The sequence below is a fragment of the Miniopterus natalensis genome, chromosome X, assembly GCF_054644295.1.
Source record: "Miniopterus natalensis isolate mMinNat1 chromosome X, mMinNat1.hap1, whole genome shotgun sequence".
NCBI classification, from domain to species: domain Eukaryota; kingdom Metazoa; phylum Chordata; class Mammalia; order Chiroptera; family Miniopteridae; genus Miniopterus; species Miniopterus natalensis.
In genome coordinates this window covers 1,804,786-1,827,877 of record NC_142103.1, presented here as the reverse complement: position 1 = coordinate 1,827,877, position 23,092 = coordinate 1,804,786, and the positions used below count along the sequence as shown (strand labels likewise).

General features: G+C 41.6%; 1 pseudogene; it reads right to left on the bottom strand.

Moving 5' to 3' along the window:
• Positions 1-6,683: 6,683 nt before the first annotated feature.
• LOC107530058 (putative MAGE domain-containing protein MAGEA13P pseudogene) lies at positions 6,684-7,721 on the bottom strand (annotated as a pseudogene).
• Positions 7,722-23,092: the final 15,371 nt, after the last annotated feature.

Here is a 23,092-nt window from a genome sequence, read left to right as displayed (position 1 = left end):
CAGTGAACATAGGGGTGCATATATCTTTGCGAATACAAATTGTCAGAAGCTATGTTTTAATTTGTTGTGCTTGTTATAAAGGAGATTCAAGCACTGGGTCAGCAGATGAAAACCATAGCTATAGTCTCTTAACTTTCAAAGATTATAATAAAAACTGGAGATCTGAGAAAGCGTTAACCTTGAATAGTGGGGTCCTGGAAATGGACCGAGAAGTAGAATAACAGCATTATTCATGCAACCAGTGTGCCCAGAGCTGCAGCATTTGTAACGGGAAAGCATTTATATTGGAAAAACCCTCCAACATGCTTAACTCTCTTAGGAATTTCAAGGAATCATAGCCACAACTTATTTTGAATTGGGGAAAAGACAAATCGAAGAGCTCTATGGTCCTGGTATTCTATCATGTCTAAACTAGAGAGGCAAAATGCAACATCATCCAGGCAACTGTCCTTTTAGAAAACTAACTATTACAGTATAGTAGGGGAGGCCTGGAGAGAGTGTCTGATACTGTAGTTTAAATTCATTTTTTCAATTGTCACTCAAACACTGATCTTGGGAAATTAGATGCACTCAAATAAAAAAAAAAAAAATGTAAAAAAATTCCAAATTATCTATTTGTTCTTTGATAGAATGCATAGTATTTAACCATTTATTCATTTGTACAGTATTTTAAAGTCTGAAAGGACTTAATGTTCAAGGAAATTATTAAGAACAGATAACAAGAGTTAAGCCAAGAAGCAACAGATGGAAAAGACAAACAAGGGTGAAAGTGAAATCAAGTTGTATCTTTGGAATTCTCAGAAAAGTCACCTCTGTGACAGTCAGTTTGCTACAGATTCATTGAAGAGATTTCCACACATTGAAGTACAATAGTCTTAATTAAAATGAGAATCTCTCACCAAAGAAAATTCCAAAGTGGGTATGTGTGTTTGACCAGAATTATATTAATTGTCTTTTTAGTCACATTGCAACTTCAATTTTTCTTCTTTGTAACCACTTTTCTTTTGCTTTTCAAGTTGGTGCCTAGTATTACTTTTGTGCCTGAAATTAGTATAGAAAATGAAATCGTATTGTGCATACATATTGAAAGCTAGTGACTTCAATTATAACTTTTCCCTGGATTGGCACAGCAAAACTTCTATGATACACATTTAAGTCAACATTTTATCAGTCTAAATAAGAGAATGTCTTGGGTCCATTTTCAAAACTGTTGAAACTGTCAGGGCTAAATATAATTAGTTAAAGGTAACAATAACCTTTCAAATACAAAACCTGGCATTTTAACATCATTATCATTGTAATGTGACATGTTGGAATGCTAAAGAAAAGAGTAAATTAATAATATGCATGTGTTAGGACTAAGGAGAGAAAATCTTTAGAACTAAATGTTTAAAATTTACATAAAATTTCCTAGTGAAACAAATACAAAATGTATTTTAAAATAACCAGAAAAATTTATTTTGTATAATACAAAATTCCAAGCCCTGGAATTAACCAACACTCAAGCTCCTTGGCTCCTTTTATTATGGATAGTGTTTAAAGGTTGAAATCTGAGACCTAGGTGCGTGTGATGCTGCTAGGGTGTCATTCATTCTAGGCCTTCTAGGTAGACAGACCTATCAATAGAAGGTGTGCAAACTAACCCAAGTATATAGAATATATATTTGTATAATTATAAATATATTTATCTCTATATTTATTTATATAACCCTATACCTACTAAAATAAACTTGAATTCTTTAATGATATTTCCAACTCTAATCGACCACCACAAGGTTCACTTTAGCATTCCCTTTGCTTAATTATAACTTCTTTATTTGACAATGAGAAACTCAGCTCTCATTATGACAATGTATTCCATTTTTAAAAGCCTAGAATACATGTACAGTGATTTCAGATTTGCTAACCCTTCCTCCTGTTAAAAACAAATTTAACAATGAGAGTACAAGGCTTGTGTACAAGTCTTTTTTCTTTAACCGTACAGTATCTAGTCAAAATATTGTTTTCTGAAGTTACTTAAGTCAGCCTCTTTCTCTCCCATCTCCTTCAGTATGGTTATGACTTACATTTTAATACAGTTAAATTCATTGGTGACAGTCTGCAAGTTCCTGGGACATCTGTTTGATTTTTAATTTTTTTAGTAAAATTAAATCTTTGTAGTGTAGAGTTCTAAGGGTTTTGACAAATGCAGAGAGTCATTTATCCAACATCACAGTACCATACACAACAGGTTCAACACCACAAAAATTAGCAAATGCTGACCCACTGTAGTCCACTTCCTCCCCCCAATCCCTGAAAGACCTTGGCCTTGTTTTTCATCCCTATTGTTGCCTTTTCTGGAATTCAATATAAGTGGAATAATCTAATATGCAGATTTTCTGTCTGGCTCCTTTCAATTAGAAAAATACATTTGAGAAGCATCCCTGCTGTTGCATAGATCAATAGTTTCTTCCCTTTCATTTCTGAGTAGTATTGCATGTTTTGTGTGTACCATGGTTTGGTTATACATGAACTCCTTGAGAGATATCTTTTTTTTTCCAGATTTGGGCAATTATGAATAAAGCTGCTATAAACATTCATGTACAAGTTTTTGTGTGTGAACATAAGTTGTCGATTCACTTGGGTAAATGCCTTTGAGTGGGATTGCTGAATCGTATGGCAAATTTTTGTTTCACTTTGCAAGAAAGAGCCAAACTTTGCATCCCCACCAACTGTGTGTTAAGAGTTATAGATACTCACAGCCTCACCAGTATATTTAAAAAAACTAAATGTGTAGTGATATCTTATTGAAATATTGTCATGACTTTCTTTTATATAGTCTGTTTGCATGTTCAAATATACTGATTGATTTTTCAAATGCTAAACCAGCTTTTCATTCTTGTTTTTTATTTATCATCTTTATTATGTATAAGTGGATTAGACTTGTGACTATTTTGTTGAGCGTTTTTGAATTTCTGTTCATGAGGGATATTGTTCTGTACAGATATTGGTTTATAATGTCATTGTCTATTTTTGATATTAAAGTAATGCTGGAATCATTATATGGGACAAGAGGTACTTAATACTCTTCTACTTTCTGGAGTGTATTGTGTAGAATTGGAATTTTTTGTTCCTTAAATGTTTGGTAGGATTCACCAGTGAAACTATCTAGGCCTGGAGTTTTCTTTGTTTTGGAAAGTTTTAAACTACAAACTCAATTTCTTTAGTAGATGTAGGGTTATTCTATAATTGTGGATTTTTCCATTTCTCATTTTAGTTCTTTTTTTGCCTCATGCATTTTGAAACTGTTGTTAGGGTCACATACATCTGGGGTCATAAAATAAGTCTTAACACATTAAAAATTAGAAATCGCTTATATCATTTATAATTTAAACTTACTATGAAAGGATATTTACAAGAAGCGCCAAAAAACTTTCCATAAAGTACAGCAGGGGAGTTAACCCTACAGGAATTCAAATGTACTATAAAGCAATTTTAATTAAAAGTGTGGCATTGGCTCAGGAATTAATAGGTAACTTAGTGAAACTGAGGGGCAAACTCAGGGAGAATTTTGAATACTCATGGGAAATATATTATGAAAATGATTTGGTTTAAACCTCAACTCTCTTATTTCTTAAGGCTATAACCATAAAAAAAGTATTTGTTATGTTCTATATCCTTGGATAATTGGGCAGCTTATTGTGTAATATGTTTCAAATGTACAATTATATAATATATCATCTGTATATTGCGTTGTGTGTTTACCACCCAAAGTCAACTCTCCTCTGGTTGTTAACTGCCTAGGTAAGCTCATCCAACTGTGTATGTGCTCACTGGCCAGTTTCAAAAACGCCACATTCACATCCTAGTGCAAATATCAGAGTGATTTAAAAATCTCTAATTTCAGAGTTATAGCCCCAAATCAACAGACTATGTGCCAAGTCAGGATCTACTCAACAGCCCTTTTGGAAAACACTTGGAGAGTGATTGAAGAGTCCAAGGGGGTGGAGGTGACCAGGCATCTGAACATCAGTGTCCCAAGTGAAACTTGAAGTGAAAGGGGCTGTTGCCATCTGAGAAATTCCAGGGTGAAGGATGGGACAGAAAGGGGTCTTCTGCAAGGAACAGGAATGCTTTTTGTCAGGGGAAGGGCAGGTGATTCTAGGCTGTTCCATCAAAAGTAGGGCACAGCCTTCAGAAGAAGAGCTGGTGAAGAGCTGGTAAGCCAGTCAGGTTCCAGAGCAGGACTTAGGATGAGGGGGCACATGGGGAAGCCCAGGGGGAAGGTGCTGTAATTCAGGGAAGTGCTAGGACCAGAAAGAATCACAGAGGTAGATCTCAAGGAACCCTGGAACTTGGGCAGGAGGACCCCTGGGTTGATAAAGCCCACAGATAGTCCCCAGCTCATGTTTGATTCACACTGCCACCTTCCTTCTTTAGGCCTGCTTGTAGTATCTTTGTACAGAGACTTTAAAAAAAATTTTTTTTATAGAGGCCTGAGAGAGATTATCAAGAACTGAGAAAAATAAAGAGATGGAATGTCTGCCTATGGCTAGGAGGTGTGGGAGCAACATGGACTGTGGATGAAGTTAGACTGGAGATCTAGTCTCAGCCTTGTCACTTAGCAGCCATGTGATCATAGGGAAATCATCAAGTGCTATGAGCCTCAGGTTCTTCATTTGCAAAGTGAATTTGATAAGCTCTGTCTTACAGAACTGCTGGAATATATGTATGCATGTGGAAAGCCTCTGGCACAGTGCCTGGCATACACTGGACCTCTAATGAATGGTGAGGAATCCAGCCCCTGGTTAAGTCCTCATGCGTGATTTCCCAGGCCTGAGCGCACAGTTACAAAGGCTTTCTCTGGGGGGCCTCCCAGGGAATCGCCGCCCTCCTCACCCCCGAGCGCACGGCCCAGGGGCTGCGGTCCAAGCTTCAGGCTGCTGGCAGGCCGCTCCCCTCCCTGCAGTCCCAGCGCCTGTGCTTTCATCCTCAAACGTCTCTCCGTGAGGCCTTGGGCAGGGGTCCTCTTCAGGGCCTCCGCCGGGGCCTCCTGGCAGGAGGAGGGGACCTGGGGGACACCTTTCCCCCCTGCTTGTTCACTGCTAGCCCTTCCCTCTTTTCTTCCTCTGATTCCAGGATCCACGAAGCTGCCAGAGCCTTTTGTTCCGGCTCCCTCAACAGTGAGGTGACCCCAAGCTGTGCCGACCCACCTGGCCCTCACGGGTGTGCTGTTCCATGCAGGAAAAGAAAATGAGGAATGGGCACTTTCTGTTTTACGCTCCTGCTTATACCCTCACAGGAAGCGATTAAAGGTTTAACTGACTGTATTTGGCTTGTCGCTCTAATCGGCTACTCTGACACCTGGCCGTTTGGCTCTCACTGGAGCTCAGTAGAGCTCCTGACAAATGGCCATTGTTTCTAATATTATTTTGAACCCAGAACCTATCCCCATGTCCTCTTAGAGAAAATGTACTGAGTTTTATTTATGAAGTGGTGTTTTTAACCGATTTGGTGTCCAGTGTCTAAGAGCACTCATTGCTTATTCTCTGAGAGGTCTGGGATATCAGAACAAATCCCCAGGGGACATTATGATTATCTTGAATGTACTTTGTCTAACTCTAAACAAGGAAAAGGTTTTTGATGGCACCTGGATTCAACTCAAAGCTCTTAGAATTCAAGTCAAAGACCAACTCCTTCCTTCCCTCCAGCTGTTCTTCCATCCAAAACACCACTTTCTATACCATACCAGACTCAGGTAATTTCTTTCTGGTTTATCCATGATCTAAAAGTTTTCCATCCTAGACTTTTCTATCAACTGTAAGACACACCATCTGAGAGTCTGGCATCTGCCACTACCCAGCTTTATTATAATCAACTCCCACGGAAGGAATCTTAGTTTCTGAAAGTTCCAAACTGCCTTGGCTCAGGGCATTTTTACTTGACTGCAGGTACCTGGAGTCCCATCGCCTCTCCCCTTCTGTTTACCTTGTTTGTTGGCTCTTAGTGGGCATCTCACCATCTTCCTGACGGGATTGCTGCTCCTGGCCTCTGCCATTCTATGGCTAGCAGTGTGTCCTGCTGATTCTAATGTCCCCACTGCTAACCCAGAGCCTTCTAAAGAGCAAGCACTCAATTCATGTTTGGGGAATAAATGAGCCAGTGAGAGATTTCATTTAAGATTTAATTTCTCCTCTATTCTTGAATAAGCCAAGCAAATCCAGGTATATATAATTTAATTTTACAGAGTGACAGACTAAAAGGAATAAATGAATCAAAAATTAGCCATCCTTTAAGTTTTTCCCCTCTGTCCCTTAAAACCCTATATTTTACTGCTGGACTCTTTCACATTTCCAAGGAAATTTGTATTCTAATGCCATGTTATCTTGTTCACATCACAAAAAAGATGGACAGTTTCTTAGTTTCTTTTGCTAAATTGCAAAACTCTTATTTTTAAACCTGATAAACAGCTATAAATGTTTGACCACTGTCATTAATAAACTTAGATTCTGAAGCTAGTTAAACTTTTTATTACAAGGAACATCATTTGAAACAACAAAAAATAGAAATCTCCAAATCACTTCTATTGAACAGGAACACAAAGGTGTTATATACTGTGTTCCCTCCAGGTCCACCCTGGTCCTCCAATACTTAGAACTTAGGCCACTGTCTTCAGAGGAAGAGTCAGGACTATGCTTCAGACTTCACTCAGGACAGGAGGGGCTGCTGGACTTGACGCTGGCACTTGCATTGGCCGTGGCAATAGCACCATCCAAGGCAACTTCAGCCTGGGCTCGCTCGCTCTCATCTCTCAAAGCTGCCTCATACCAGTTTGGGAGGGAAGTGGGGTCAGTCCCAGTGACCCTGGTGAAAAACTTCAGGACTTTCATCTTGGAGATTTCAGCATGGGCTCTTGGACCCCACGGGAACTCGTAGCGCGGAGGGTCACCGTTGGGCACCTGCCGGTGCTGCAGGTAGTTTTCCTGCACTAGATCTTCGGTGATGAGCTTCCTGGGCTCCCCGTAGATGAAATCTTTCTTCCCAGCATAAACTCCCATCGTATTCCACACTTCCCAGATTCTCTCCTCTGGGGCACGGTTTCCCTCCATGAAGATTATGCCCAAGATGAATATCAGGAGGCCGGTCTTGGGCATGCCCTGGTCATCACTCAGCATCCCATCGGAGGTGAGGTCTAGTAATTTGACGAGCACATAGGAATCGCTGGTGGCGTCCACTTCCTTCACTTCAATGCCAAAGACAATCTCCATGCACTCACAGGCTTTCTTGAAGATCACAGGGAAGTGACCCTTGTGTTCTTTGATGACACTCTTCAGCATTTCTGCCTTTGTGACGGGCTCCTTTGCTACATACCTGATACTCAGATAGTGCACCAATTCCGACACCTTATTTTGTAGCACTTCAGGATTTGGTGGAGCCTGTGAGGTGCGTGGGCCCTCTTCTTGGGTGCCAGAGCCCTCATTTGACTTGCTTGATGGAGTGGCTGCGATGGCAGCATTGGAGGAGCAGGCCCTCTGGGAAGTCTGGCCAAGCCTCAGTATCCCAGTGGCAGGCACCTCCTCTCGAGTGCCTGGGGTCAAAGGAGAGAGGGAGGGGGCAGTGGTGGCCGTGGCGCCTTCCTCCCCAGCCACGGGAGCCTGCAAACCTGCCAAGCCCTGCGCCTCACTTGGGGCCTGAAGGCCTTCCTCAAGCTTGCGGCCCTCCCCCTTCTAGAGGTGAGGCATGACTTATGTTGGAGGCAGCTGTCAGGAGGGTGGAAAATTGGGACCCACAGAGCTGGGGGAGAGGGAAAGCGTCAGTGCACTTAGCTGAGACACTCACCCATGACTGCTCTCACAAAGACAACCTGCAGGTCTCCTCTGTAGGGGTGCTCTTGTCACAGGGCTCCTGTTCTCCTTGTTGGCCTGTCTCCTAATATCTGGAAGAGGAAGTGAGACGGCTCCTCAGGGTGTAGGCAGCCGACACAGCCAGAGGATTTCAGGGCTGAGGGTATGCTTGAGGGAGTCATGCACTCTGGGGCTCCTTCTGTTCCAGGGTGGGTGGGAACCAGGTTGCATTCAGGGCATGCACCTCACCTGGACTTCTGGTACTGCCGGGGTCTCTCTGACAGGCTGGCCTGAGGACACATGCCTCAGACCAAGGCCCTCACCTCCCAGTTCCTAGAGGAATTGAGGGGATACCTCAGGATACAGTTTATAGGCACAGTCCTGGGCCCCCTAGTGTTGACAGGAGGGGTGGGACTAGACAGTGAAGTCCCCACTTTTCTGGAGTAGATACTTCCCTTAGTGCTCACTCTGAGTCCCAATCTTTACCTTGCCAGGGTCTGGGCCACACCAGTCTGCTTAGCTCCTCTGATTTCCTAAGGACGAAGTGAGGGGCCACCACATCTAGCCACAGTTGCCTAGGGCTTCCTGGGGCGACGTGGGTTTCAGTGGGGCCTCCTTTGTCTATGGTAGGAGGGTCCATTATGTCATTAATCCGTACTGCTGAAAGGTCCTGTTCTGTCCCCCACCTCAGCAGACCTAACATGTATCCACAGATTATAGCTTCCACTCTCTGAAAGGAATCACCTCCCCCACCCCTATGGTGGAAGTGACAGCCTGACCATCTCTGCTTAGTGTCTTCCAGATATGACATCAGGGCCTGGGACCATCTGTTCTAAGGTGGGGTTGCCCTCAGTCCACCTTCAGGGTATTTAGCTTTACATCTGGCAAGACCTCAGACCACACTTCCCCCCTTACCTGCCCTCTGTCCTCAGATGACCATGGGGCCGCTGAGACAAAAGTGAAAAGACACCACATCCGGCAACTGCTGCCGGAGGTCTCCCAGGGCTGGCAGCAGGAGCAGAGCAGGCTTCTGCGGGATGCCTTCTCTCCGAGGTGGGGAGGCGCCTACCTCAGCCCTCTTCGATGTAGTCACAACTACTGACTGGGCTTAGGGCACCTACGTTCTGCTGACCCTGAGAATCCCTCCCTCACGCCGTGGCCCCAGTCTCAGTGGAAACAATGTCAAGGAAGTGTGGAGGTCTTCCCAAGGAAGTATGGAGGTCTTCCCAAGGACGTGTGGAGGTCTTCCCAAGGAAGTATGGAGGTCTTCCCAAGGACGTGTGGAGGTCTTCCCAAGGAAGTATGGAGGTCTTCCCAAGGACGTGTGGAGGTCTTCCCAAGGACGTGTGGAGGTCTTCCCAAGGACGTGTGGAGGTCTTCCCAAGGACGTGTGGAGGTCTTCCCAAGGAAGTATGGAGGTCTTCCCAAGGACGTGTGGAGGTCTTCCCAAGGAAGTGTGGAGGTCTTCCCAAGGACGTGTGGAGGTCTTCCCAAGGACGTGTGGAGGTCTTCCCAAGGAAGTGTGGAGGTCTTCCCAAGGAAGTGTGGAGGTCTTCCCAAGGAAGTGTGGAGGTCTTCCCAAGGACATGTGGAGGTCTTCCCAAGGACGTGTGGAGGTCTTCCCAAGGAAGTGTGGAGGTCTTCCCAAGGACGTGTGGAGGTCTTCCCAAGGACGTGTGGAGGTCTTCCCAAGGAAGTGTGGAGGCCTGGGAGAGGTGCCTCTGCATCACAGCTTTGCCTGAGGCTGACAATAGGGTGAGCGAATGCCTGATATCAGATGTTGGTAGGTGAGGCCCTCTCTGTCTACACAGAAAAGTTTCCTTAGTCTTTCCTCAGGTTCCTCACCTTTACGCTTTGGCAGTGCCTGGGACTCCTTCCTCTGCTGATCTGACGTCACAACCCTGCAACTAAGCTTCACCTTCCTCAGATTCCTAATGTGGAAGTAAGGAAACATCACATCAGGGAAGCTTTTCTGGGGCTTCCCAGGGGTGACAGTAAGGGCGGGGTTGGGGCCTCCTCTATCTGCAGTGGGAGGTCCCCTCAGCCCTTCCTCAATTTTCTCACTTGGATGTTTGGCAGATCCTGGAACTTTTCTTCCTGTGGATCTGAGGCTAGCCCCTTCAGACAGGGATTCATCTCCCGAAGATTCCCTAATCCAGAAAAGGGAGGGGGGATGCTTATGCTCCAAGCACTGCCCGGGGTCTCTGGGGCAGACAGCAGGAGTTAGGTTCAATTTCTGTGGGGACCTCTCTGGTTCTGAGGTGGGGGGATATCTCAGTTTTTCTCAAGGTATTCATATTTACTCCTGACAGGGCCTGGGACCCCTTCTCTCTGTTGGCCTGAGGATGTGTCCTGCAAATTAAGGCCACCAACTCTCCGAGACCTTGATATGTAACCGGGGGCAGGGGCGCTTTTTCTATCAACCGTGCTTGGGACCCCCCAGGGCTGATAGCAGAGGTAGGTGTCTGGGAAATCCCTGCGTGCGGTGGGCGGTTTCTTTAGGATCCTTACCTCCACACGGGCAGAGTCTGGGACTCCTCGCTGTGCTGGCGGGATTCTGGTCATCTGGGTTGAAAGGTTAGCTCTGCGGGACTCCAAAAGTCAAAGTCTGGAAACACTACATCCAAGGACCACGCATGGGGCCTTCCCGGGCTAAAAGCAGGCTCAGAACACACCGGGCCCACTGTGTTCTGTGGTGGGAAGTCAGTTCAGTCGTCCCCCAGGGTGATCACTTTGCTTCCTGGCACCACCTGAGTCCCCTCTCCTGGCCAATCTGACTCTGCCTCCCTCTAATTAAGGCGGCCACTCACAAGTTGCCAGAGTTGGAGATGAGGGGGGAGGGTGAGTTATCCTGCCAGCCCTGCACGGAGTCTTCCAGGGATGACATCAGAGATGGAGTGGGACTGTGGGGCTCACGCTGTTCTTCAGTGGGTGGACTCCTCAGGCCTCACTCATAAGGGTTCTCATCTTGGCTCCCGACTCCCAGATTAGACGCTCTCCGGGAGAGTCCGCCCTCTCTGCCAGCTGGGAGCATCTGAGCAACTGCAACTCTTTCAGAAAATGGTTTTGGCTCCCAGGCTAAATGCTGGCTGGGAGGACAGCAGCACCCATCACAGGCGGTGCCGGTTCCGAAAAGCAGCATACCTTTCTACGGGGTCTCCTCCCCCAGCAGACATACAATTTGGAAACATTTTGTTCTACAAAAGTTTATTCTCACAGGGAAGAGTTTGAGCTGCACGATTTGGGAAGTCCCTAATTTTTTGAGATCATCTAATATTGCATTCTTCAGCACAGTAATTTCCATTTTTCTTAAGCCTCCCTGATACTAATAAATGTATTTTACATCTCTATCAAGCATCTGTGTACTTGTGGTTCACCCTGATGCTTGCTATTTCATTTTTAGTCCATTCCTTTTACTCTATTAAAATGTTTTTAAGGCCCAGTCTTTGTCACTAAACTGGTTTCAGGTGGTTATTAGCATGGACTCTGGAAACACACGCATTGATCCAGCCAATCTTTCTCGATATCTGATGCTACACCAGGATAAGTGGCATCTGCAGGCTGAGGTGATGCCTCACATTCCTTCAATGAGGCAGAGGCGGAAGTTTACAAAGTTTCCTGCTATGTATCCTGTCATCTGCCATCTATTACAGGTTTTGAAGCCTCCCAGACTTCACTGTTGCCTCTCTCTCTCCAGCGGGAAACACAAGTACCAGGTCAACACAGGTGTTTCTCATGTTTTGTTATTTAGATTTTCTTCCTCATACCCTTGGTAGCTGAGAAATTCACCCTCACCCCAAAGATATCCTACCCCAGACCCTAGATCCTGTGAATTCGGCCTTCTCTGGGATAATGATCTTTGTAGGTGTTACTAATTTAAGAGTCCATTGAAGGGCGTGGCTGCAAGGGGTGTTTGGGAGGTGAGACCGCAGCGTAAAGACGGCCCGCGGAGCCAACGTCTGGATTGCCGCGGGGCTGGTCATCTGGACCACAGCAGGCGGGGCGCTAATGCCGCATGCGCAGTCGCATTCTGCGGGATCATCGTTACATAAGGGGCTGCTTGCACAAGGCTAGGCCGCATGCGCAGTCGCATTCTGCGGGATCATCGTTACATAAGGGGCTGATTACATAAGGCTAGGCCGCATGCGCAGTCGCATTCTGGGGGGGGATCATCGTTACATAAGGGGGCTGCTTGCATAACGCTAGGCCGCATGCGCAGTCGCTTTCTGCCGGATCATCGTTACATAAGGGGCTGATTATATAAGGCTAGGCCGCATGCGCAGTCGCATTCTGCGGGATCATTGTTACATAAGGGGCTGATTACATAAGCCTAGGCCGCATGCGCAGTCGCATTCCACTGCCCATGCCCACATAAGGTCAGCATCATGCGCACGTGCAGGACGGTCGGGTCATGGATGGGACCCCGAAAGGTAGGAGCCCCTCCCTGACACCCCCCACGGGATTACCCTGGAATATCCAGGTTCACCCTAAATGCAATCGCGTGTATCATTTTAACAGGGCGGCAGAGGAAGAATCAACAAACAGCAAACAATGTGATGCGAAGCAGAGAGACACCTGACGCTGACCTGGAAACTGCAGCCACCTCGCCGGCCACAAGCCAAGGGATGCGGGCGGCCTCCGGAAGCCGGGGGAGGCGGGGAGTGGGGTTCGCCCGAGTCTCCACGCAGGGGGGGCCTTCTGGCGCCTGAGTGCAGCCGTGAAACTGGTTCTGGCCACCCGGCTTCCAGAGCTGTAAGAGAATAAGTTTCTGTTGTTTAAGACGAACGTTTCATGGTGCTTTGGTACAGCAGCCCTGGGAAACTGATACATAATCGCCTATTTGTTTCCATTCTCCCTTGACAGTTTGCCACGGTTGCTTTTGGGGGTGGAAGGCCGCAGCACAAACTTCGTCGTCATTTTGGCAACTACAGGTAAGGCGCTGAATCTGTAAGTATTTTAAGGAGAATTGACACGTTTTACAATATTTTCTTTCACATTAGTGAATATGGTATACTTCTTTATTTATTTGGGACACTTAAAAAATCTGAGTCTATCAGTAAACTTATATTTGCCTGCATGAAGAGCTTATACCGCCTTGTGATTTGTAATTCCTCTTAGATAGCTTTTGGATTTGTTGCTGTGGTGAATGGGGCATCGTCTATTACATATTCTAATTATTGTTTTCATGTGGCAAGGTTCTTGATTTCTTTATATTGATCTTCCATAGACTATCTTTCCGAACTATCTTATTTGCATATTTCACAGACCTATTCCTTTTAATTTTCTAGGTAGATGGTCATATTGTTACCAGGTAGTATCTTTCTTTTCAATATTAATATTTCTTATTTACTTTTATATCTGTATCTCTGGCTTTGAGTTCCACTGGAGTTTTGAACAGTAGAAGTGGGAGTGTATATATATTAGTTTCCGACTTGAAAGAGGATGCTTCTAACATTTCACATCTAACTATATTTGCTGTAGAATTTAGGAAAACGAGGTTTCCTCCTATTCTTATTTTGCCAGAAGTTTGTAACCTGAACTCATGCTGAATTTCTTTCAAAGGCTTTTTCTATACCCATTGCCACAATCAAATCTTTTTTCTCCTCTAATTTGTTAATGTAGGGAATTATAATTTAAAGTATTTTCTACTTTAAATCATGTTTTCATCCCTTGGGCACAGCCCATTTGCTTATTTTAATTCACTGTTTTGACTATACTATTTTATTTAAGATAGTTACTGATACATGAGTGATCTTGGCTCAAGTGTTCTTTTTGTAGGGGTTGGGAGACAAGGTTCTATTTTCATTTCGTTTTTGAATCAAGGACAGCTGGCTAGGGAAAATGAATAATTTCCCTTTTTTTGGTATGCTTTGTAAAAGTTTACAAAAGCTAGCAGTTAATTTTCCCTGACCATTTGGTAGAAGTGACCTCCAAAATGGTCTCGTTCTGCACATTTCAGAGTGGTTTGAGTTTTGAATCCAGTTTCCAGTTGTATTTTTGTCTTGAAGATTTTTTATGGATCAGTTTGGTTATTTTCTAAAATGTGGTCCATTTTACTTAGGAAGAAAGGATAGTGTTTTCAATAAATGGTGCAAAGAAAATTAGCTATTTACATATGAAAAAGTTATAAATTGGAGTTCATCAAAATTTAAAATTTTTCACTTCAATAGATACCATTAAAAAATGAAAAGACAATCCAGACAAGGAGAAACTTGCAAATCATGTATCTGCTAAAGGACTCATAACCAGAATAAATAAAGAACTCATAACTCAATAATAAGAAAACAAACTAATAATAAATAGGTAAAAGGTTTAAATGAACATTTTACCAAAGAAGGTATGTGAAAATATGCTTTAAAAGGTGCTAAGGCCATTTGCGGAAATTCAAGTCAAAACCATAATGAGATACCACTTTATACCCACCAGAATGTCTAAAAAAAAAATAAATAAAAAATCAATAAATGCTTGTGACATTTTAGAGACATTGGAGCTTTTATATATTGCTGTTAGGCATTATAATTGTATACCCAATTAGGAAAACTTACTTTTCTTAAAAATTAGAACATTAACATACAACACCCAGTAGAACAACTTATAGCCACACAACGAGTTGTAAGTGAACATTCATAGCATCATTATTCATAATAGCCAAAAAGTGGAAGCAACCCAAATGTTCATCAACTGATGAATGGATTTTTAAAAAGGAGTAAGTCCGCATAATATAATTACATTCTTCAGTTTAAAGGGACAAACTACTAATGCACTATAGAGCATGGTAGAGCGTCAAAAATATGCTAAATGAAAGAAGCCAGACCCAAAGGCAGGTCCAAAACAGAAAATATATAAATGCTTTTCTTTGGCTAAAGTGGGAATGGAGATGGGTGTCAAATCATTTTGGGGGGTGCTATTGTCTGAATGTGTTCCCCAAGGTGCATATTTTGAAATCCTAACTCACAAAAATGATCATATTAGGAGGTGAAGCCTTTGGGAAGTGCTTAAGGCATGAAGGTAGAGTTTTCATGAATTTGTGATTAGTGCCTTATAAAAGAGGATCTATCTAGAGAGATCTCTAGCCACTTTACCGTGTGAAGACACAGCAAGAAGGCTTTGAACCAGGAAGAGGGTCTTCACTGGAATGTGTCCAGGCTGGTGCCTCGATCTTGGAGTTTCCAGCTTCCAAGACTGAGAAATACATTTCTGTTTTTTAATAAGCAGCCAGCCTCTGGTATTTTGTTGTAGCAGCTTGAACAAACTAAAACAGGAGATGATATAAATGTCCTAAAACTAGATTTTTGGTGATTGTTGCACAACTTTATAAATTTACTTAAAATAATTGTACTTATACTTGCAATTGATAAATTTTATGGCATATAAATTATATTTTATAATTAAAGCTATAAAAGTATGAATCAGCTAATAGTCATAACAATGAGTCTGACTAATGGTTAGCCACCACTAACCTAGAGGAGTAAAAGTGGCACTGTGCACGTTAGTGCCATTAAGCATTGGCCAGATTGTTAGCTATTTAAAAAAAAAAAAAAGTTTTGCTAATTCTTACACTCATGTCAATGACCAATAAATACTATCACTCACTATGCCTTGGTGGCTCAAAAAAAGCTTTTATGAAATGAGCTGTATCTTATTAGGGTATGAGAGAGCTAAATCATTGTTTGATCTTGCCCTTGAACAACTGAGGAGTAATTAAAAACACTACTTAATCCCTTTATATCTCAAACACTTTATTTAACGGAGACCCATGAAACTAGTAAGTTGTCTGATAAAAGACATTTACAATTGAGAGCATAAAAAGAACATCAGTTTTATTGAGTAGGAAGCCAGGTCTGATTTGTAAATCTTAGCTTTTCAGATAATATTTAGCATAAAACAGTCAGTAGTCTTTATTTTACTCGACTTAAGAGGTATTTGTTGACAGTTTGAGGTCAGTGGAGTTTAGCTGCTTTAATTTTGGAAACGTGGTACCATGATACCTTGAACTTGTTGACTGTCTTAGTCCATTCTGGCTGCTATAAGAAAGTCCCATAGACTGGCTTATAAACAACAGAAATTTCTTTCTCACAGCTCTGGAGGCTGAAAGTCCAATAGCTGGGCGCCAGCATGGTCAGCTTCTGGCGAGGACCCTCTTCCAGATTGTCAACTGCTGTCTTCTCATTGTGGCCTCGCTTTGCAGAAAGGGCACTAATCCCATTCATGAGGGATCCACCCTCATGACAAAGGATCCACCTCCTGATACCATGACATTAGGGGATAGGATTTCAACATAATAACTCGGTAGGGACACAAACATTCACTCCATTACACTTACCATAGCCATGAGATGATGTCCATACTCCTCAACAAGTTACATGAAACCTATTATAAACCCATCTCAGCTTCCTCCTACAGTGTCCGCTCCTGTCGCCTCATCCATGCCCCGTATTCCAGCCACAGTCACCCTCTCACTATCCCTTGAGAAAATATAAGCTCTCAGAACTATATCCTTTAATGAAGCTTTCCTCAGACAGCCCCATTCCATTTTCTCCCTCCTCCAATTCACACAGCTATTTATACTTACTTTGTTGCACTTACTCCAATGTATCACACCACTTATACCTGCGAAACTGTGCATTTCTCAAGGGAGAGAACGTACCTAAGTCCCAGTATAATATATGGCACATGGTAACGATTGAGTTACTGGGTAAATGAATTAAGGATGAATGAGGTTCAGTTACTGTTGCTATCTTTTTAAAAAATACACAGCCCCAAACCTCCTCTTTCAGAGGAGGACAAATAGGACAGACTGATCACCCGGCTGGTGTGGCTCAGCGGTTGAGCGTCGACCTAGGATCCAGGAGATTGCGGTTTGATTCCCGGTCAGGGCACAGGCCCGGGTTGCGGGCTCGATCCCCAGCAAGGGGAGTGCAGGAGGCAGCCGATCAATGACACTCTCATCATTGTCATGTGAGGTCACATATGTGTTAATCAAGTTGTGGAAATCCTTTCACAATTTATACGTATATCAAATTACCACATTGTACACACTAAATATATTATAATTTTATTTGTCAGTTATATGCCAGTAAAGCTGGAAGAGAAAGAAATTCACAGATGAAATGCTAATAATAGTTTTAGAAATTTTATTTAGATAGTTGAGATAAAGCATATTTTTAAATAATATCAATAAACAGCTTTTGACATTTTCTTTGGTGATGAAATATAGAACTGGTTATATTATCCATTGCCAAAATCACCACCTTGAGTCTTATCATAAATGGCATTCCCTTTGATGTAGTCAAAATATTAATAATAGCTAATACCTATTGATCATCAGCTACACACTAGTAATTGTGCTGGTTGCTTTGTAATTATTTCAAAACGTAATATACCAACAATATGAGGTCAATTACAGATGAATAAATTGAGGCCCTGAAAGTTGTAGCAAAGAGTTCGAGGTTAGTTAAGTGAAAGAGCCAAGATGTAAATTCAAAATCTTGCCCGAAATTCATAATCTGTCCTCAATGTTATGAAGATTATTTTGCTTCATAGATGTTAAAGAGAGCTAGACAACAAAACTATATATATATTTTAATATGTATTACATATCCCTATATACATAATCAATAAAGGGGAATTGTGAGCACAAGTTGTTTTAGAAATAATTGCAAACTTGGTAACCAAATAATTACATCAGATTCCTTTAAGAAATTGTAGAATAGTTATTCTAGCAGTAAATAGTAGCTGTGGTTAAATACGCAGTACATATATCTGTTGTATATTAATAGACTTCCACATATAAGAATATTTGAGAAAAATATAAGCCAGCACTTTTGGGTATTAACTTTTAAAGAGATCTGAAAACGGCAAAATATGCTTCACAAACTATATCTTTATTGAACAGAACAACCTAAACATTGTGGAATAAACTCAAATCTAGAAGCAGTCATTTAACTTTTGTCTGTGCCTCAATGCACTTGAATTGCTATTTTAATAGTATCAGAAAAAATGTGTCTGTATATGTAAATTCCAAAAGCACACATTTTGCATTATATTTACATAAGCACTTACGGCACTGCTTAGGACAAATATGCAGTATTCAGCATATTCTGGAGCTGCAGCGTTTGAGTTATCGAAGGGATCTTTCAGGTCGAAATATGAGCCATGTTCTTTCAAATAGATAAGTAAAATGTTAGTCATATGCTTGTTGGAAAAACACTATCATAATGAGCTGTGTTAAAACCATGACAAATAAACTAATAAGATCATGAATAAAAATAATTATTTAAAATATTTTTAAAGAAAAATATTGTTAACTACATAAAATGTAATAATAGGTGATTTCGTATCTCTGCTTGAGGATCTGGAGAGCTGGAAAGAGTGTCATTCCCATTTTGCAATTTTCAAAAGCTAGAAAATATATTTAATAGTTTTTCATGAACTCATGAGAGATTTGAGATTGCAGGGCAACCAAGTGTCCCAAAATCTGAGGAAAAGATGTGAGCACTGGCTCACTTGGAGATGTCACAAGCAGATAAAAAAGAATTCACCTAGGGTAACCAGTGAATTGGTGGAAACTGCGTGTATACTGGCAAGACTGTGAATCCCAAGAAAACCACAGAAATCGGGGAAGTCTGCAGTATCTTGAAGGCTTTTCTGCATGTACCGTACCAGGTGCTCACGGAAAAGAATAGAAACGAGCCTTTAGAAAGTTCCCCTTACGATGCAGACCAGGAGAAGGGGAACAGCAGCCACTGTGAGAAGGCATGGAGTCCACCAAGACCCTCTCACTGATTGTCCTTGTTAAACCAAATCCTTACTCTGTGGGGAAAAGAAAAAGAATGCCCTTGCATTTAGGACACTGGTGAAAGTCCACTAGTTGTTTGAAGGGAACATATTTTTAATAACCTCTTCTGGGGAAGGGGCAAGAATGAGTGCTGGGGCCAGAACTGCAGCGGGAGGAATAAGAGGAGTGAGAAGGCCGGGCCCCTGAATCCTAAGAATCCAGCCTGGGTGCCTGGGAGGCACGGGAAAGATGTTACCTTATCAATATCACATTTGTACTGTTTTTGCAAAAAAACAACAAAAAACCCCACATAGCTTCAGCCTATTCATTAGAAAGCATCCGATAAAATTAAATTGAGGAACATTTTATAATATATATAACTAGTACTCTTCAAAATTGTCAGTGTCCTGAAAGATCAGGAAAGAGGACTGGCATGAATTAGGGGAAACTTAGGAGACATGACAAGTAAATGCTATCATGAATTGCATCCCGGACCAGCAGAAGGGCCTTAGTGGAAAACTTGTAGGATCTGAATACAGTCTATAATTTAATTATATTGTGTGAATTTTGATCTTTTAGTGTTCATAATTGAACTATGGTTATATAAGATGTTAACATTAGGGGGAGCTGGATGAAAGGTGTACAGAAATTTTCTGTACTATATTTACAACTCTTCTGGAATTCTAAAATGACCTCAACTGTATATAATTCCTTGCGGCCTCAGCTATATATTTCAAGGACTTTTGTTTTACCTTTGCCTTACATTTCTCTGGGTTTTGTAGTAGGTACCTTTTCAGGTTGCCCATTTTTCCACAGTGCTGGTTATAGAAACACTCACCTACTCTTAGGTGTCCACTACAATTGCTCTGACAGCGTGCCCAGGTTACCAGTGATTTACTTTATGTTGAGTCCAGTAACAACTTTTAATTCCCTTCTTACTATCGTTTAATATCACTTGATACACAGCCATCCTTCTTGACTCGTTTCCTTCAGGTTCTCTGATACCATACTCTTCTGATTTTCTTCACACTGATCTCTAGCCGCGCTTTCTCGGGATTCTTTACAGATGTGTGTTTCTTTGTTGTGCTTATCTTAACACTTGGAAATCTCCTTCTGTTCATCTTCTACATCTAATACATCACCAAGTCTTGTTGATTTTATTTCTTAAATGCTTTTTGTATCTGTTCATTTATCTCCATCCCCACTGAGCCTGTCTTTGTCCAGGAAAACATTGTTGTAATTATTGCAAAGGTCTCTTGCTGTCTAGGCCTCTGGCCCATTCATCTCCTAGAGTAATTGTTCAAAAACAAATGTGATCATGATAAGTGCATGCTTACAATCATTCAACAGTTTCCCCATTGCCCTCAGCATGGTTTTCAAGGGCATTTTTTTTTTTCAAGCCCATTCTTAATCTAACCCCTACTCACTTCTCCGGTCCTGTTATTTTTACCCTTGGGTTTTCTTTGTTAGTCAGATCCAGAATAGGATTCTCTCTCCTGCATCAGGACCTTTACAGGTATTTATCACCTTTACCCTTGGAACACTGTTCCTTGCTCTCCCTGCTTTGTCACCTGGTTAATTCTTATTCCTCCCCTGCCCGTCTCCTTTGATAGGCCTCTGCAGGCTCTGTGTGACTCCAAAACTGGGTTAAATGTCCCTTTATGCGAACTTCCATTGAAACCTCTAACTGCCTCTATAAAAGCACTTACTGTACCACTTCTGATTGCTTGCTTGTTTGTATCCCACACTGAACTGTAACTTCCTGAACAGCAGCAACCTTGTCTTGTTCTCTGTGTTATCCTCAGAACAACGCTCAATACTTTTTGCTGAGTGAATAAATGCCATTAGGAGAGAGATACAGCATCATCCATGAGTGACACTGCAAATGAGGCTCTGGGCTTTGGTTAGGCATTTTCAGCAATCAGCCCTTCGTGATTTGTGGACTAATTCTCATTATTTTCTGAATGTATGTGTCTTCCCTGCATCCTCTTTGTCATTTTACCATTTTCACCATATCTGGAAGAGTCAGTAAATGGAAATCACAGCAATGACATTTATGCGGCCTGTCCAAAAAGCACTCACATTATGGACAATATCTGCTACACATTCCACTACCTAACATAATTCTCATCCTCAACTAGTGTAACTGAATTAATTAAAAATTATACTTGTTTTCCTTTTGTTCTTTTTGAGAATGTCGGCAAATGGTCTGAAAGTGTGGAGACATAGTAGAGAATCTATGGTGAGTCCGTAGCTTATTGTTTCTCCTTTAGGGAACAGCATTTATAGCTGTTTGCCCTTGGCACTCATTTTCCCCCCTGTTAAAAAGAGATGTTGCACTGCAGTCAGTAAATCAGTAATTGTTTCAGTCTCTCAGTTTGAGGAAAGTCTTCATAATGTGGTCACACAGAGATTCATGCCAAGAGGATGAGGTCATGTGCTTGAACATACTCATTTTTTTATTCGAGCCTTTTCTTTCCTCAGCCAGGGAATCCAAGTCATTTAGTTCTTGGCCTATACTACCCTGTTTCATTGTTGATTTTTTTTAATGCTATGTATCATCTTACCAATTAGGCTGTAAAGTTTTTCAAGGGCAATGAGCAAATCTTATGCTTTTCACATAATGACTTACTTGATAAATTTTGAAGATGAAGATCATGTATTATATGATCTTATATATTATTTATCATATTATTCTATGCAGCACTAACAAATACAGATGTTACCCTTTATTAAATACCTGCCATATTCTAGGTATATGGATGCACGACTTTATTTCAACCTCAAAATATAAGTTACTTGCCCAAGATCACATAGTTGTAGCCAGGACTGAAACCTCATTTGACTGATTTCAAAACCTGTTCCCATTGTACTGCTTAGTGGTTGAAAAAATTTTTGCCATGTACTTTTTTTTAAACAAAGTATTATCCAAGCATAGTTTATAAAAACAAAAGCAGAACTGCTTTGTTGAACCAAGGAGTCCAACCTGATCTTGACTGTCCGTCTCCTCACTTCCCACAGTGACCCCTGTGGCGTAGGGCTTTGACTTACCCGAGTTCCAGAGCGTGAGTTGGAAAACCCCTCACTACTTCTTGTTGCCTCTTCGCCCTGACCATTTCTTACTTGGATGAGGAAGAGATTATACTGAAATGATGAAATCACATCTTATTCCTGTCACACTTTCCCTACAAAGAGAGAACGTTTTATGAAATAGTTTCTATGCATCTGCTTTACTCACCTGCAGTAGGTAGCTCATAATAATTTGAATAGCAGTGCGGATTTTGTTTCTGTCAGCAGGGGTTTCTAGCAAAAATCATATTTGCATTTCTCAGTAATGAGGAATACCTGGAGAAACAATGGAACAATGGCAATTCCCTGCAAATGAAATTTAGGTGATTGCAAAGATATAGTTCAGCATGAGGAAAACCCAATATATAAAGACAAGCTGATTTACAAACGAAAACCATCAAATTGACTTCTCCCATTTTCAGTCTACAAAAGTGGAATGCAATTTATGAGGTTTGTCTGATACTGGATCATCTGGTGTACATTTCAGTTACTCTCAGGTTAGTCTGAAACAACGATAGAAGCCAGGAGCCAGATGTCAAAGCTGTGGGTAAGGATCCGGTACTCACAACAGAGCAGGGAACAAGAAATCAAGGTACAGAGTAGGGGTTTGTCCTAGACAATGTTGAAGAAGATACACTATGGTCTTAAAGGCCAAAGTTAAGCCTGCTTTCTAATATTTTATCGTTTTCTTTAATGACACTGTATGTCAAATCGTATTATTTACGCACAAGTATACATAAAAGACCACTTACTGTAACCCACTACTGTGTCTTCAGAAGATTTGCTTCACTCTACTCGGAGCTATTATTCTGTAACTTCCACTCTTATTCCATAAGTTAGAAGTCTCATGGTCAAACCCATAGTCAGTGGGATGGAGAAGTATATTCTGTTTGCAGGGAAGTCATGACAAGGGCTTGAAGGGAATAATTGTGAACAAACACTATCAAACCATCCTTATAAGATAACCATTGTTAAAATGTTTGCGTATAGCTTTCATATTATACATTTGACCTGAATTTTGATAGACAAATAGACATTAGCAGTGTTCTACATGTTTTGACTTTTCATTCATAAATATGTAACCTTTCTACAAAAGGCTCTATAATCCTTAAAAAAAATATCCATATATCCCAATTTTCTTTTCTAAATATTATGTAGGTTCAGAGATCTAGTTCTATAATTTTAGCAGTAATATTTTTTATCTTTCAAATTTAATTACTAACCTGATTTAAATGAACTTTGGAACAGCCTAAATGGGAGAGAAGTTCAAGTTAAGATAACTATTTTCACCATTCTATTAATTGTAGTTGATGATTTAGAAAAAAATAATTACTTTTCTACCTAATTATTTCTTCATCAGCCTATATCTGTATTGTAGAACCTACAGCAAGACAAATGGCAGGGAAATTTTTGTTCTGATTAA